Genomic DNA, 16,175 nt, shown 5'->3' on the forward strand with positions numbered 1-16,175 from the left:
TGTATTGCTATAGGGGGCTTCTACATACACTGGACCAAGGTGGACATGTATTGCTATAGGGGGCTTCTACATACACTGGACCAAAGGGGACATGTATTGCTATAGGGGGCTTCTACATACACTGGACCAAGGTGGACATGTATTGCTATAGGGAGCTTATACATACACTGGACCAGGGTGGACATGTATTGCTATAGGGGGCTTCTACATACACTGGACCAGGGTGGACATGTATTGCTATAAGGGACTTCTACATACACTGGACCAAGGTGGGCATGTATTGCTACAGGGGGCTTCTACATACACTGGACCAGGGTGGGCATGTATTGCTATAGGGGGCTTCTACATACACTGGACCAAGGTGGGCATGTATTGCTATAGGGGGCTTCTACTTACACTGAGCCAAGGTGGGCATATATTGCTACAGGGGGCTTCTACATACACTGGACCAAGGTGGGCATGTATTGCTACAGGGGGCTTCTACATACACTGGACCAAGGTGGGCATGTATTGCTATAGGGGGCTTCTACATACACTGAGCCAAGGTGGGCATATATTGCTACAGGGGGCTTCTACATACACTGGACCAAGGTGGGCATGTATTGCTATAGGGGGCTTCTACATACACTGAGCCAAGGTGGGCATGTATTGCTATAGGGGGCTTCTACATACACTGAACCAAGCTGGGCATGTTTTGCTACAGGGGGCTTCTACACACAGCCTACACTCACCAACACACACCTTATCTGGCGATCAATAGAAAATAGGGCACCACTGCTCTCTCCTAATTATTAATACATAGCACTTAAGTGGTTATTGTGAATTGCAAAAGATCATTGATACATGCCCAGGCAACTTATTGAAACAAACAAAATAATATGTTTTAGTACCTGTCATTTAGTATAATAAATACATCAATAAATAAATGGATCAAATAAGGATACGATGTATCATGATAAAAATCAAACTGTAGATGCTTATGTTCTTATACAGACATATCTATAGTGTGTGTGTTATATGTGTATAGAGAAAGACAGACAGAAAATACTGTGCTTTAATACCTGTTGATTAGTAAATTGAATATATGAAATAATAAGAATATGCACAGTAATATATTATGAAAAGAGCATTACGTACAGGCATATACAGCGAGAGAGAGAGACAGGGAGAGAGAGAGAGGGCAAGAGAGAGTTTTATATATATAGATAGATAGATAGATAGATAGATAGATAGATAGATAGATAGAGTTTATATATATATATATATATATATATAGAGAGAGAGAGAGAGAGAGAGAGAGAGAGAGAGTTTTACATTTATATAGAGAGAGACAGCGAGAGAGAGAGAGAGAGAGAGCGTTTTACACACACACACACACACGTATGTATATGTACTATAAACAAATATATAGAGAGTTTTATACATATAGAGAGAGAGAGAGAATTTTTATATATATATATATATATATATATATATATATATATATATATATATATATATATATAAAAAGAGAGAGAGAGGGAGAGTTATATATAGAGAGAGGGAGAGAGTATTGTAGCACCTGTGAGTTTGTATTTTGAGTAAATAATGTATTATTTATTCTAACTTACAGTACAAAGCCAACTTTAGTATCACATGTCCAAATGCAAGCACATGTGTGTGTGTTTTGTATATATATATATATATATATATATATATATATATCATAGAACATAAGAACATCATGTGCATACTCTAGATATACATTTTCCAATTCCTGTCCTTGTTATTCCAGGTCCCATCAACAGGACTGGTCAGATGGGGTTTGTGCCATCTCTGCAGGAGGGCAGGTTAGCAGGTTAGTAAGCAGCCTTGGCATAGTTTGGGTTAATGCTATGCGTGTGTATGTGTGAATGTTTAACACATCAGAAAAAGGCCTCCCTGGAATTCTGGTTCATGTGTGTGTATGTTCAGTGGAGTGAAATGTCATTTCCAAAGAATCCAAATGCTGGATCCAAGCGACCATCTGTCCAGTAAACATGCAATGATAGTATAATCTAGTTAACATGACAACACGCGATCGCTTTGATTGAGCACTACTTAATATCTTGTCATTTTCTCCTCTAAATGAATGATTTGATCATGTAAACCTGTCCCTCCTGTCACGTCAGAGGTAGATAAGGCAGTGTCTGGCACTCTCAGACTTTTTAGAGACAGCATATGGGGAGAGTGTCATTGGAGAGATAGGCATCAGTCCTGTTAGACAAGGTGTCATCCCATGTCTCTCCTTGGACGTGTCCTTACTTCTCCCCAACTCCCGGTGACTGCGGCGCCACCACAGAATTACACCAAAGCTAAAGGAGTGTAATCAGGGCCACTTTACAACATGGCATTGTGTATCTGCTTCTGCTGCCGGGGCCTTCTTCTTCTTCTTATCAACTATCACTCAGGATCAGCTGCTGGAGAATTAACCTGACCTGGTCACTAGACTTACCTCAATAGGAAAGAAAGGACACCTCCAGGACATCCTGCAGAAGGCCATTACCCAATTATCTCCTAGTCACTGGCTTTCTAAGGGGAGGAAACAAATAAAACATATGTATATATATATATATGTATATATATATATATATATATATATATATATATATATATATATATATAACATTAGCAACTGTGGCATGACTTACTACATAGAAGTCTCATGTCAATTAAATACACTAGGTTAATGTAACAGTGTCATAGAGAAGTCAGTACATATGTTTGTTTATATATATATATATATATATATATATATATATATATATATATATATATATATATATATATACTGTTTATAATATAGTTCCTGTATGTACATCTCAAATATAAAATTAGCACATACCATTTTGAATTTTAACAAGCATACCATCCCTGCAGGAATATGTTTTGCTATAAGTGGTAACATATATATGCATCGTTATAAGTGCTTGTTGTAAGTGGTAACATATATATGCATTGTTATAAGTGGTAACTTATAACCACCATTGCCAATCCAGCTAGCATTTGACGAGTGCTTTGGGGAAATAGCACCTTGGCTGCTTTTTGCATCTCGTTGATAAAATACAATAGGCCATTTCAACTACCTATTTATTGGAGGGAAATAGTTGTAACATTTTGTAATCTAATAAATAAGGTTAAACAGTGTAGCTATGTAAAATGTAAAAAAAAAAAAAAGTAACAATTGTATACAAACAGGAAGCTTTTTTTATTAAAGGGGTCATTTTACATTGTCCTTTTTTAAAATCACAGTAAAAAAAAAAAAAAAAAGCATAAAAACTGGGGATTTATGGTGTTGTGCAAATCCCTTCTTTACTAAACCAGTACCCATAATATAAAACATATATGAACATAATTATGATCTGGTTTATTACAAACAATGTAACAACAGATACATCCCAATAATACCAGAGTAACTAAGAATCATGTTAAGGCCCTAGCAATGCATTAACAAATACAAAGATGCATTTATGTATTGTTGTTTGTAAATTAGAAAGAGTAAGTCTGGCCATATATTATACAATGTTCTTGTAATATTTTCATTTAGATTTACCAAAACCATATAAAATTAGGCTAAACCTAAATACTTTCAGTTTGTATGCAATCAGGCAGGCCCTTGTACTACGTTTGAAGGTAAATCTATAGAAAATTGAATGAGAAAATTATATAATATATGGCCAGCTTAAAAGGATATGTTTAATTGTCATAAGGAAATGAATGTGCACCAAGTCATCCACCATTCTCTCTCTATATCTAATCAGAGGGTCATTTAGCCTTTTCTACAGCACTGGCCATAGAAACCTGCTCTGATATAAGATGTATTTTCTACAATTCTGCTAGTGCATCTGTGTAAGACTGGCCATACATTATACTATTGTCTTATTCGATTTTCTTTAGATTTACCTTCAACTGCCTGATTGCATAAAATAATTAAAAGTGTTTAGGTCTGACCTCATATTGTATGGTTTTGGTAAATCTTAAGAAAGTTGTATAATGTATGGCCTACAATAATAAAATTAGACATTGTGATCCTTAAGTTTGGCCATACATGCCTGCTTGATTGAATAGGAATTGAGAGTGTTTAGGTTTGACCTCATATTATATGATTTTGGTAAATCTTAAAAAAAATGTATACTGTATGGTCAGCTTGTAAACCTACAATAATAAAATTAGACATTGGGATCCTTAAGCTGGCCATACATCATACAATTTCCTTTAGATTTACCTTCAACTATGTAGGGCAAGGGCCTGCCTGATTGCATAGGAATTTAAAGTGTTTAGGTGTGACCTCATATTATATGGTTTTGGTAAATCGTAAGAAAATTGTATAATGTATGGCCAGCCTATGTAAATAATACAATTAGACATTGGGATCCTTAAGCTGGCCATACATTATACAATTTTACTATTCAATTTCCTTTAGATGTACCTAAATATGTAGTGCAAGGGCCTGACTGATTGCATACAAATTGAAGGTGTTTTAGGTTTGACCTCATGTTATAAAGGAAAATTGTATGATAAAATTGTATAATGTATGTCCAGCCTTGCCTCTTTCTCTTTCTTCTCTCTCTCTCTCTCTCTTCTTTTCTCTTCTCTTCTGTTCTCTTCTCTTCTCTCTCTACCCCCTCTCTCTCCTCTCTCCCTCCTCTCTCTCTCCCCCCCCATCTCTCTCTCTCTCTCTCTCCCCCTCTCTCCTCTCCCCCTCTCTCTGTTCTCTGTTTTCTATTTTACTCTCTCACTCTCTCCTCTCTCCCCCATCTCTCTCTCTCCCCCTCTCCCCTCTCCCCCTCAATCTCTTCTCTCTTTTCTATTTTACTCTCTCACTCTCTCTCTCTCTCTCTTCTCTCCCACCCCTCTCTCCCCCCCCCCTCTCTCTCTCCTCTCTCTTCTCCTCTCTCTCCCCCCATCTCCTTCTCCTCTCTCCTCCCCTCTCTCTCTCTCTCTCTCCCCCATCTTTCTCTCTCCCCCATCTTTCTCTCTCCCCCATCTCTCTCTCCTCTCTCCCCCCTCTCTGTCTCTCATCTCCCCCCTCTCTTCTTTTCTACCTTACTCTCTCTTCTCCCCGCCCCTTCTCTTCTCTGTTTTCTCTCTTACTCTCTCTCATCTCATCTCTCTTATCTAGTCTCTCTCTCTCTCTCTTTCTCTCTCTCTCCATATATCTATATTTATCTAGCTATCCCAGGAGGCGAGAATATTTATTGGGCATACCCTGTAAATGCATATCCATAAAAGCAATCCTTTAAACCTACAAGTGAAAGACTCCAGATTGTTTGCCATGATATTGTGTGTATAATATACAATATATATATATATATGGTCTATCTATCTATCTATCTATCTATCTATCTATCTATCTATCTATCTATCTATCTATCTATCTATCTATCTATCTATCTATCTATCCATCTAACTCTATCTATATTCATCTATCTATCTATCTATCTATATATATATATATATATATATATATATATATATATATATATATATATATATATATATATATAGACTTTGTGGGAGATATAGTCAGCTCTTTGAAGTTATACATTTACCCTAAGTGTTGTTTTTTTTAGCTCCAGACTCTGCACTCCCCATAAAATGAAGTTTAGCTAAACATCCTAAGTTTAAGTTTGCACACAATTTAAAAAAGAGTTGTCCCTCGGATGTTCTTTTTCTTTCTCATTTTGCTTTCATCTTTGCCCATCTCTTCTCATCATCCTCTTGCTATTTTTAGCCTGTAGACTTAGACCTTGGCGCCAGGCCGTTTAAGACCTGTCAAAGTCCTTCATATTTCCCCCATGTCACATGGACCTTTTCCTTCTCTCCCCTTGCAATGCACAGGCAGTAATTTGGATCTGTGAGTATGGCGAGCAAACGCAATTTGCTCTTCTCCATTGCTGTGTTGTCACTGTGACCTCAGTCAGCAGGGCTGCTGGTGTCCTGTCCTGTCCACTTAGACAAATTGCAAGTGATTGATGAAAAATAACAATTCTCACAAGGAGCCAGCCCTCCCCATGCATTCTCCTCCCTCTCCCAAAGCTTGGGACCTGGCTCCATAAACTCTATAGGAAATGAATGGAAATGGCACAAATAGCAGCCCCGAACCCTTTCAGTCCTCGCTGGCAGGGGCACAGATGCTCTCTGCTGGGTTAAACCAACGTCTTGACATAATTCTCTTGTATCAGACCCACCAATAAAGCTCCCCCCCTCCAACGATTAACAAATGCAAACATATGAAGGAAAGGAAAAAAAATAATAAATAGGCTAAGAACATTCCAAGTTCCTGTTGGATGGTAAGGAGCCCTGTTTGGGGGGATCATGTTACTTTTTGATCAATTCCCAAGGCTTGGATTGTACGTGTAATTTGGGATTGTAGATGACACAATCCTTATTGGCATTTTAATAAAGTCAGATCTGGGTGAATAAAGCCAGCTTATTGCAGTGACTACAAAACCAGGCTGGAGTTGATTAGACTGCATCCATCTTTGTAAGAGCAAAACATATGACCTGTTTGCCTACAGACTGAGCTCTGCCATCACAGCAACGTGGACCAGCAAATCATGTCTTTTGTTCCCTAATTTATCACAGGAGATCGCTACTTTACTTTTATTTTCTCCAATAAAGGATGCATTAAGCCCCAGTCAGTTTACTCAATTACTGATATATATGTTGCTATTTAAAAGTCCACTTTGAGGCAGGCTTACTAAAGAGATCATTTTAGGCTGGTCCTGGAAATTCCCGATTGCTCCATCCACATCTAAAATTTGATTTGATTTTTCTGAACATGAGTGGGTGTTTAAAACGGAGATTGCTAAGCCAGCCTAAAATGTTTACTAATTTCAAGAAGAACTATAGCACTGTTAGTAAGTACACATTTCCAGCACTTATGGAACATTTACATGCAAGTCTCTCTTTTTTTTTTTTTTGCCACAGATGAGCAAGTTTGCTTTACCATGTTTTCAAGCTGGTATTTCATGCCCATATTTGTGGAGGCTCCGTTAATGTAGATTTACTAAAGGTGGTCTCTCATTTGTATTCGTTTAGTAAATTTGGGAAGTTACGTTCACTTTAACGAGCTATCAATGTGCAAGAGATATTTAAAAATAAATATATTCTGCTTGAGCATGAGTGAGTGTTTGAAAGGGAGGTTACTAGGCCACCTTAATATTTATTCTTATTTAAAGGAGAACTGTTAGTAAGTACACATTTCCAAAACTTACTGGAACATTTACATGCAAGTCTTTTTTTTTTTTGTCACAGATGAGCAAGTTTGCTTTTCCATGTTTTCAAGCTGGTGTTTCATACCCATATTTATAGAGGCTCCTTTAACGACTCTGATGTAGATTTACTAAAGGTGGTCTCTCATTTGCATTTGTTTAGTAATTTTGGGAAGCTGTGTTCACTTTAACTAGCCAATAATGTACAAGAGATATTTAAAAAGAAAGGGAATTCTGCTTGAGCATGAGTGAGTGTTTGAAACGTAGGTTACTAGGCCACCCTAAAATATTTAAAGGAGAACTGTTAGTAAGTACACATTTCCAGCAATTACTGGAACATTTACATGCAAGTCTTTTTTTGTTTGTTTTGTTTTGTCACAGATGAGCAAGTTTGCTGTTCCATGTTTCCAAGCTGGTATTTCATGCCATTATTTTGCAGAGGTTCCCTTTAATAACTCTAGTGTGGATTTACTAAAGGTGTGCTCTCATTAGCAATAGTTTAGTAATTAAGGGAAGCTGTGTTCACTTTAAATAACCAATAACGTGCAAGAGATGTTTAAAAAAAAAAAAAGGATGTTGCTTGAGCATGAGTGGGTGTATGAAACGGAGGTTACTAGGCCACCTTAACATTTTTTTCTTATTTAAAGGAGAACTGTTAGTAAGTACACATTTCCAGCATTTACTGAAACATTTACATGCAAGTCTTTTTTTTTGTCACAGGTGAGCAGGTTTGCTGTTCCATGTTTTCGAGCTGATATGTCATGCTCTTATCTGTAGAGGCTCCCTTTAATGACTCTAATGTGGATTTACTAAAGGTGTGCTCTCATTTGCATCAGTTTAGTGAATTTGGGAAGCAGCGTTGACTGTAAATAGTCAATAATTGAGCATGAGTGTGTTTGAAACAGAGATTGCTAGGCCATCCTAAAAGTTTCTTATTTAAAAGAACTATAGCACCGTTAGTAAGTACACAATTCCAGCATTTACTTACTGGAACATCTACCTGTAGGTCTTTTTTGTTGTCACAGATGAGCAAATTTGCTGTTCCATGTTTTCAAGCTGGTATTTCATGTTTCATATTTGTAGAGGCTCCCTTTAATGTCTCTGCGGTGGGTTTTTTAATTGAGTTCCCTCATTTGTATTAGTACATTTGGGAAGCTGTGTTCACTTTGAATAGCCAATAATGAGAAAGAGATAGTAAAAAAAAGAAAGAAAAAAAGGGGTAATTGTACTTGTGCATGTTTGGATGACTGAACACAGCTACATTTCCTGCGAACAGTTTCTACCTATTTAGTAAATCAGCCCCAACATATGGTTTGTGGTGAACTGCCGAGATAAAATCAATTAACCACATATACCCTCTGTTGTTTTCTATAAGTGTGAATAGACAGAGGAACCTGCTTTGAGGAGCTGTAAAACACAATGGGGGTTGAATTACTAAAGAAATAGAGACTATTAACCTAATGTACACTGTAGAAAGTAAATGTTAGTAGAAAAAAAAAAAAAAAGGAAACCTGTGTTAACTTTTCAATATTCAATAGGGTTGATTTACTAAAGGAATAAATAGAGTTCACATAGCAAAGTAAAAATGTTTATATATATATATATATATATATATATATATTAGATTAATTTATTTTCTTGTATATATATATATATATATATATATATATATATATATATATATATAAACATTTTTACTTTGCTATGTGAACTCTATTTATTCCCTTATATAAGATGTCCACTGTGAATACCCAATCACATTGAAAGGCAATAAATCATGGTTTTTGTTAGCACATGAATGTAAGAGCAACTTCATCTTATTAATTTTGCAAAAACATAACATAACATTCATTTTGCTAGGTGTATAACTTCCTAAGTAAATAACCCTCTTAAAGTAGGAATCCCCTGCATTTATAATGATCAAACATAGTTCTTCACATGTGTACAAACTATACATAGAAATAAGGGTTGATTTACTAAAACTGGAGAGTGCAAAATCCAGTGCAGCTGAGCATGGTAGCCGATCACCTTCAGCTTGTTCAATTAAGCTTTGACAAAAAAAGAAATAAATGGTTTCTGCTCCAGATTTTGCACTTTCAAGTTTTAGTAAATCAGCCCCAAGGCTTGTTATATTAAGCATCAAGTGTAAAAATGAAAAAGTCTCAGACACCACTAATAAATACATTGGTTATAGATGCCCTTGAAGTAGCTGCTCAGTTCTCCAGCCTCACATGGGTTAAGTAGGAGTTGTGCCTTCAGTTGCCCCTGTTCTCTATGTGTAGATAGAACATTTAGCGGCTGATAAGGACAGGCAGACTGTAGATCACCCCCCCCCCCCCCCCCCCTGCAGGCGTGAGACCTGTTCCTCTCCTGGGGAGACTTGTACATAGCCAAACTTGTAAAATAAACACAGATATCACAGCTTATCCCCAGGGTGGCTGCAAGGCCAGGTAAATAATGCTCCATGTGCTGACCAGTAGGAGAAGTCTGCATACAACAGGTGGATTACAATCTGATCACCTGCATCTGTGTTGACGCCATGCCCAATGTGGCAGGACACATACAACAATTACAGGCATACCCCACTTTTATGGGGTTTATTTACTAAAGCTGAAAAGTGCAAAATCAGGCTCACTTCTGCATAGAAACCAATGAGCTTCCAGGTTTTATTACCAAAGCTTAATTGAACAATCTGGTGTTAGAAGCTCATCGGTTTCTATGCAGAAGTGAGCCTGATTTTGCACTTTCCAGCTTTAGTAAATAAACCTCATTGTGTACTTAAAAGTGGGGTATGCTTGTACTATCGGAGTTGGGGATGAGTTGCTGGCAACAGGAGATAAAAGGGGTCAACAAGTGTCATGACTTTTTTTGGGAGGAATCGAGACTATTGCTTCTTTCCCTCTTCTTTGCCTCTTCACCTCTGGATATTCTGCTTTCTTAAATCTTTATTGCTTTCTGTCTCCTTTCAAATCCAGGTTAATGACACAACTATGACTACACACTGATTATAGAGATGTGGATTCATTTTGTTCACATCCCTGCAGACACCCCCTTCAGCTTTCAGATGTTTAAAGTGGTTACCAGCAAACTCACCACACCTAAAAAGTCTTTTTTTTTTTTTTATTATTATCAAAAATTGTCACAAAATGATCATTAACATAAAATAAATGTAACCTTAAAAAAGCAAGATACTTACATCATTTGGAGAAAGATTTTAATTAAAAAACCGTGCAGGTAAATAACTGCACGGGTGGAAGATATTATAAGTGCGCAAGAAGGAAGCTAAACAATTTTATTTACACCGGAGAATGCAAAAGACTAAACACAATTATGATGATAATGATTTTTTTTTTTTTTTTTTTAAATACAGGCATATAAAAGCAATAATAAAAAAAAAATAATAACAAAAATAATAGCAACAACAGTAATAGTAATAACAACTGGACAAAAAAACATTCATATTATTATTATTATTAATAATAAATTATCATTGTTATTATTATTATTGTTATTTATTATTATTATTATTATTATTATTATTTTACTAAACAGCACATTTGAGCTTTTTTTTCCTTCAACTATGTTTCCCAAAAGGCTTCAGAAAAAAAATGCCTAATCTATAATTCGCAGTGGTTATCAGAACTGTACATTATAGAATCATGCAATCCTTGTTGGCACGATCAGGGGGTCTTCCCAATAGTGAGAGCCAGGGGAATCCTTCGTAGGCAGTCGTATCCTTGGTCTTGGTATTCCGCTGGTCTGGTCAGAGGAGGGCGCTATCCGTGAACAGGATCAGGTCAGTCCTGAAGACCAGGATCCTCATGGTCACTTTCATCCAGAACGAAAATCAACGATTCAATTAAATACATCAATATATTTCCCATGGCATTTACCTAAGATTTACTATGCAGTTTGTTCTGTTTTGTAGACAGCACTCTTTCCAGTTTGTTGTGTTATTACCTGCTAAATAAATAAATAAAACAAAATAAAATAAATGTATGATTTCGTTACAACAGTTACCTATAAGTGTCTATTTATCTTTAACAAAACGTCCCTGTCATATTTTTTTCTTTCATTTTTAACGTCTTATCACAAGTTTTAGACAGTTTAAGATAAAAAAAGCTATTCCCCAACAACTCCAGTTTCTGGACAATAACAACACGCAGACAGAGACACAAACTTTCTGAAGTTTATCCAGAGCTTCACAACTTATAAACAGATTTGCCGACTATCAGCGAAGTTTCAAAGAGAAGTGAACACAAGATGAAAAACGTGCTTTATATCAGGGAACAGTTAGTGTACTGAGCTAGAGATAGAGAGATAAGGAAGGAGAGAGAGAGAGAGAGAGAGTAAGAAAGAAAATAGATTATAGACGGGTAAACGGACAGATAGATAGATAGATAGATAGATAGATAGATAGATAGATAGATAGATAGATAGATAGATAGATAGATAACTATCAATAAAGATTGCTGAACTAAGCTATAGATCTAGAGTGATGGTATAGGAAGGAAGGGAAGAGAGAAAGAAAGAAAGAAAGAAAGAAAGAAAAAAATATAGACAGTATATATGTAGGCAGACTGATAAATAGATAGATAGATAGATAGATAGATAGATAGATAGATAGATAGATCGATTACTATCAGTAAGGATTGCTGTACTAAGCTTTAGGAAAGAAGGAAGGAAGGAAAGAAAGAAAATAGATTATAGACAATCTAAAATTGATAGATAGATAGATAGATAGATAGATAGATAGATAGATAGATAGATAGATAGATTACTATCAAAAAAGATTGTTGTACTAAGCTATAGATCTAGAGTGATGGTAGAGTGATGGAATATAGACAGACTGATAGATAGATAGATAGATAGATAGATAGATAGATAGATAGATAGATAGATAGATAGATAGATAGATAGATAGATAGATAGATAGATAAATAGCAAGAAGGATTGTTGTACTAACCTATAGATCTAGAGGGAAGGAAAGAATTGATAGACAGGGTAGGCAGAGAGTTAGAAAGAGAGAAATAATAGATTATAGACAGGTAGATAAATAGATAGATAGATAGATAGATAGATAGATAGATAGATAGATAGAAATAAAGAAAGAAAGAAAGAATGGATTATAGACGGGTAGATAGAAAGAAAGAAATACAACGAGAAACAAAGAAAGAAATACAACGAGAAAGAATTAAAGAAAGAAAGAAATACAGCGAGTAAGAAAGAAAGATAGAAAAAAAGAAAGAAAGCAAGAAAGAAAGAAAGCAAGAAAGAAAGAAAGAATAGATTATAGACTGGTAGGCAGATAGATAGATAGAAAGAAAGAAAGAAAGAAAGAAAGAAAAGATCATAGACTGTTAGGCAGATAGATAGAAAGAAAAAAAATAAAGGAAGAGTTGATGGACATAGATGGATAGATAGAACGCCACCGGATCGATAGATAATAATAGATGGTATAATAAAATAAAAGTGATCCAGCAATGACGGCAGAGGTGTATCTGTGTCTCCAATGTACAGCTGTCATAAATGTAATCAGCTGACATTGATGATGTATTGTGTGTCTCCCATCCCCATAGGCCATGAATAAATAGTTGGGATCAGTAAGGAGCTCCCCGGATGCCAGCAGACATGGGCCGCAGTGCTGTCTGCAGGAAGCCATAAAAGCATTGCCTAATGTGGAATGACTTTGTACGGGACAAAATGCAATCACAGATAGGAGTGTGGGTACCAACTGGTCTGTCAGGTTACAGCACAGGAGGGGATGGCACTAACACAGTCCTACTGAAACATATTGCTGGTAAATCATCAGCTGTGAAATGCCAGTGCCCTGTGTATGGTTCTATCATGCCCATACATGATGCGAGTGAGAATGGCACATTGTGCTGCTCTACTCTTGGTGGCAGGCGGTAGAAATGGGTATTTTTCAGCCTCCTCTGAGTACACCCCCCCCCCCCCTCCTCCTCCTCTTTCCCAACCCTCCCTTTTTTTCTTTGATCATTGAGCTCTGACCTTGTTCTCAACAGTCCAGCAGGTTGATTGATTTTCAATTACAAAGTCTTCAGTGACTTGGGACTAAATTAACCCCTTTTCTGTGATTTGGCCATGTCCAGCCTGTTGATAGAATTGCAGTCATCCATCCATCCATCCATCCATCCTCTCCCTCTGCCCGGGGCAGGCATCGGATCAGACACATACAAGTCCTTCCATCCAGATAAACTATTTATTAAAGAGTGGTCTGCCATCATTCACACCACAAAGTCATCTCTCCCAGTACAGCCAATAGACAAAGAAAAGTCATTAGCTCTAAAATGGAGAAAGCAAGTCAATGTTGATGGCATGTAAATGACACATAATGCACATAGAATGTAATGTGTTTACACACAGAGAGTCTAAGTGCAGCTTTAGTTTGGGTCCTAAGTAGGCATCTGCACTAAATGTTTATTCCAGCTCTTCCTAAAGAACTTAACTTTCTAACATAAGCCTTTCTCACTGTTTAATTCTACTCATTATTATTATTTATTAACCCAGTTAGTTGAAACGAGCTCTAGAGATTCATGTTGGCCATACACGCCACCAATCGATGTGCGATCAGACGCAAATGACCGCATCAGTAAACAATAAAATAGTTATAACTTCTCTTCCAATTGATTTAGATTCGATTTAGATTGGATTCAATCAATCACTTCTTGCATCTATTGGCAGATACTTTGGTCATGTATTCAATCATATTTTGATCAATCAGATTATGAGAATGCAAGGTGATAAGAGAGATGTGAAGGATAACTTCCTAATATCAATAAAAAAAAAAAAGATTGCTTGGAAAAGAAAGCAATCATTTATCGAAACGCGTATTACCACCATTAAGCTGATGGCGCACAAGCAACCTTTTTTTTTTTTGCTGCTACAGATCGCTAATGCTAGCAATTTGTAGGTAGCGTTTTAATTGATAGTGTCGCTAATGATTTACTACAGCATTGGATTGTGCTCTGTTCACGCTTCTTTAGTGATAAAAAAAAAAACGCGCTGTAATTCATCTGCCAGGCATCCTGAAAGGGGCTGTCCATTAACCATATAGGGGGCGGCTTTGATAGAGGGGGCGGCACCTGTGTACCCTTAATGGATGGGCCGCCCCTGGTGGTTCAGCAGGGACAGGCCTAATTGAAATCCTTGTGTGGCCACTGCAGTTGAACAAAATTCAAACTTCTGTTCAACAGCCTTGTTGGATAAAAGCCGCAGCAGTGGCAGCACTAATCGGTGTATTGTGAGAGCAAGGAAGTCTCATCCCTGTCAGAGAAAAAAAAGTGCAGCAGGGAGGATTCCCCCATCCACCTCTTATGTGTGGATTGGGGAATCAGTTGCCTTTTTTTTGTTTGTTCCGTACATGGCCAGCTTTAGTTTACATCCCTGGTGCCCAAACTGCCGCATACGGCCCTTTGCTATATGATGTACATTGATTAGGGTAATAGCATTGCTCTCTACTAGTCTCATGTAACCTGTTCCTAGTTTTGTATTGTCTTCTGCAGCATATTCCCAGCCACAATGTATCCTTTCCACACTCTCTGACCCTCATTTCCTCTATTAGGTCTGCAGTCTTCGACAGTCCCCTCAAGCATTACATATATTGAACATTATGTGCGGCCCTTTGGTGATGTAGGGGCCACATTTGTGGCCCCCTTTAGCTCATAAGTTGACAACCACTGGTTTACACCTTTGGTTTAAAAAAAAAATACAGCATGCCCCATTTTGCACATAAACATGCCACAAATGCGTGTAAATGCAATTTAGTTAAAAACAAAACAAAAAAAACACATGCACACTGTATTCTCTATGACGCCTTTTCTCCTACAGGAGTCTAGCAGCAGAAACTTGGTAAAAAGCTGCGTTTTTGCACGCAAGCGTCTGGCATTGATGCCTTCTAGTGTCCAAAAAAACCGCCCAGCGCATAAAAATAAACATAAAAGTACAAAGTATCATTCAATGTGAAATCCCAGATATTATCTTCTTAAAAATATATTACCTATATTAAATAAAATGACATACTGAAATTTATATAAAGAAATTCCAATTCCAGATGCCATCCCAGATATTACCTTCTCAAAGGTGCGTCCCTAAGGAGGAGCAAGGGAACATGCTTGCCATACAGTGGCCATTTTTGATGTGTGCATTATCGGGATATCTCTGTACAGCGCTGTTTTCATTTATAGGAGGCGAGTAAGTGCAATTTGAGCAAATAAAGTTTTTCATTGTTGGTCTTACACTATTTCTTACATGTTTGACTTGGATTCTTAAACTGTTGCTTTAATTTGTGGGTCAGATTCATCCGGTAAGCCTCCTTTGTGCACTGTGTTGGGTGACGCATTTTCATGTGTGTATTTGCCATCATTGTTGCGGATTTAAAATGAAAGTATAACTAAAGGCACAACTTTTTTGTTTGTTTTGTTTTGGATAGAGTGGAGAAGTATTGGAACGCATGTCAAGTTTTATTACAGTCTGTGCCCCCGTTAGGGATATTCACCCTCTGTATTTGTCCTGTTTACCATTATCATTGAAAGTGAAAGTAAAAGAAAATCCCAAATTTTGGGTTGTCCCCAGAAAAGTAATAGAGGAAATCGTCCAATGGGACCTGGAGGGTCCCCAAGGAATTCCCCTAATTTGCAAGGATTTCCTCTCACTTCCTGTTTGGCTATGGGACAGGAAGTGAAGGTATGTCTCCCCAATGGGACACAGATGGCAAAAAAAAAAAATCTGACAGTGTTTATAATTCTTCCTTATTTTCTCCAAAATGGAAAAATAAGTTTTGCCTATAGTTCAACTTTAAGAAGATTGGAGCTGACCCTCTCTGTGTCTACTTGGAGTTAGGACTTTTTAAGGAACATTAGCACATGTTGTTTTGTTCACACATTGATTAAATTGATATATGTATGCAGGGGCGGACTG

At 37.0% G+C, this 16,175-nt stretch overlaps 1 long non-coding RNA gene across 1 annotated transcript in view; it reads left to right on the forward strand.

The window, feature by feature from the left end:
* The window catches only part of LOC143982963 (uncharacterized), a 73,721-nt gene that overhangs the window by 1,609 nt on the left and 55,937 nt on the right, over positions 1–16,175 (forward strand). Inside the window, exon 2 of the long non-coding RNA XR_013274546.1 lies at positions 1,775–1,837. This is a non-coding gene — a long non-coding RNA (uncharacterized LOC143982963). The remainder of the gene's footprint in view (positions 1–1,774; positions 1,838–16,175) is intronic.

The sequence above is a fragment of the Lithobates pipiens genome, unplaced genomic scaffold, assembly GCF_037356315.1.
Source record: "Lithobates pipiens isolate NorthernLeopardFrog02 unplaced genomic scaffold, aLitPip1_a1.2 Scaffold_16, whole genome shotgun sequence".
In the NCBI taxonomy this organism is placed as follows: domain Eukaryota; kingdom Metazoa; phylum Chordata; class Amphibia; order Anura; family Ranidae; genus Lithobates; species Lithobates pipiens.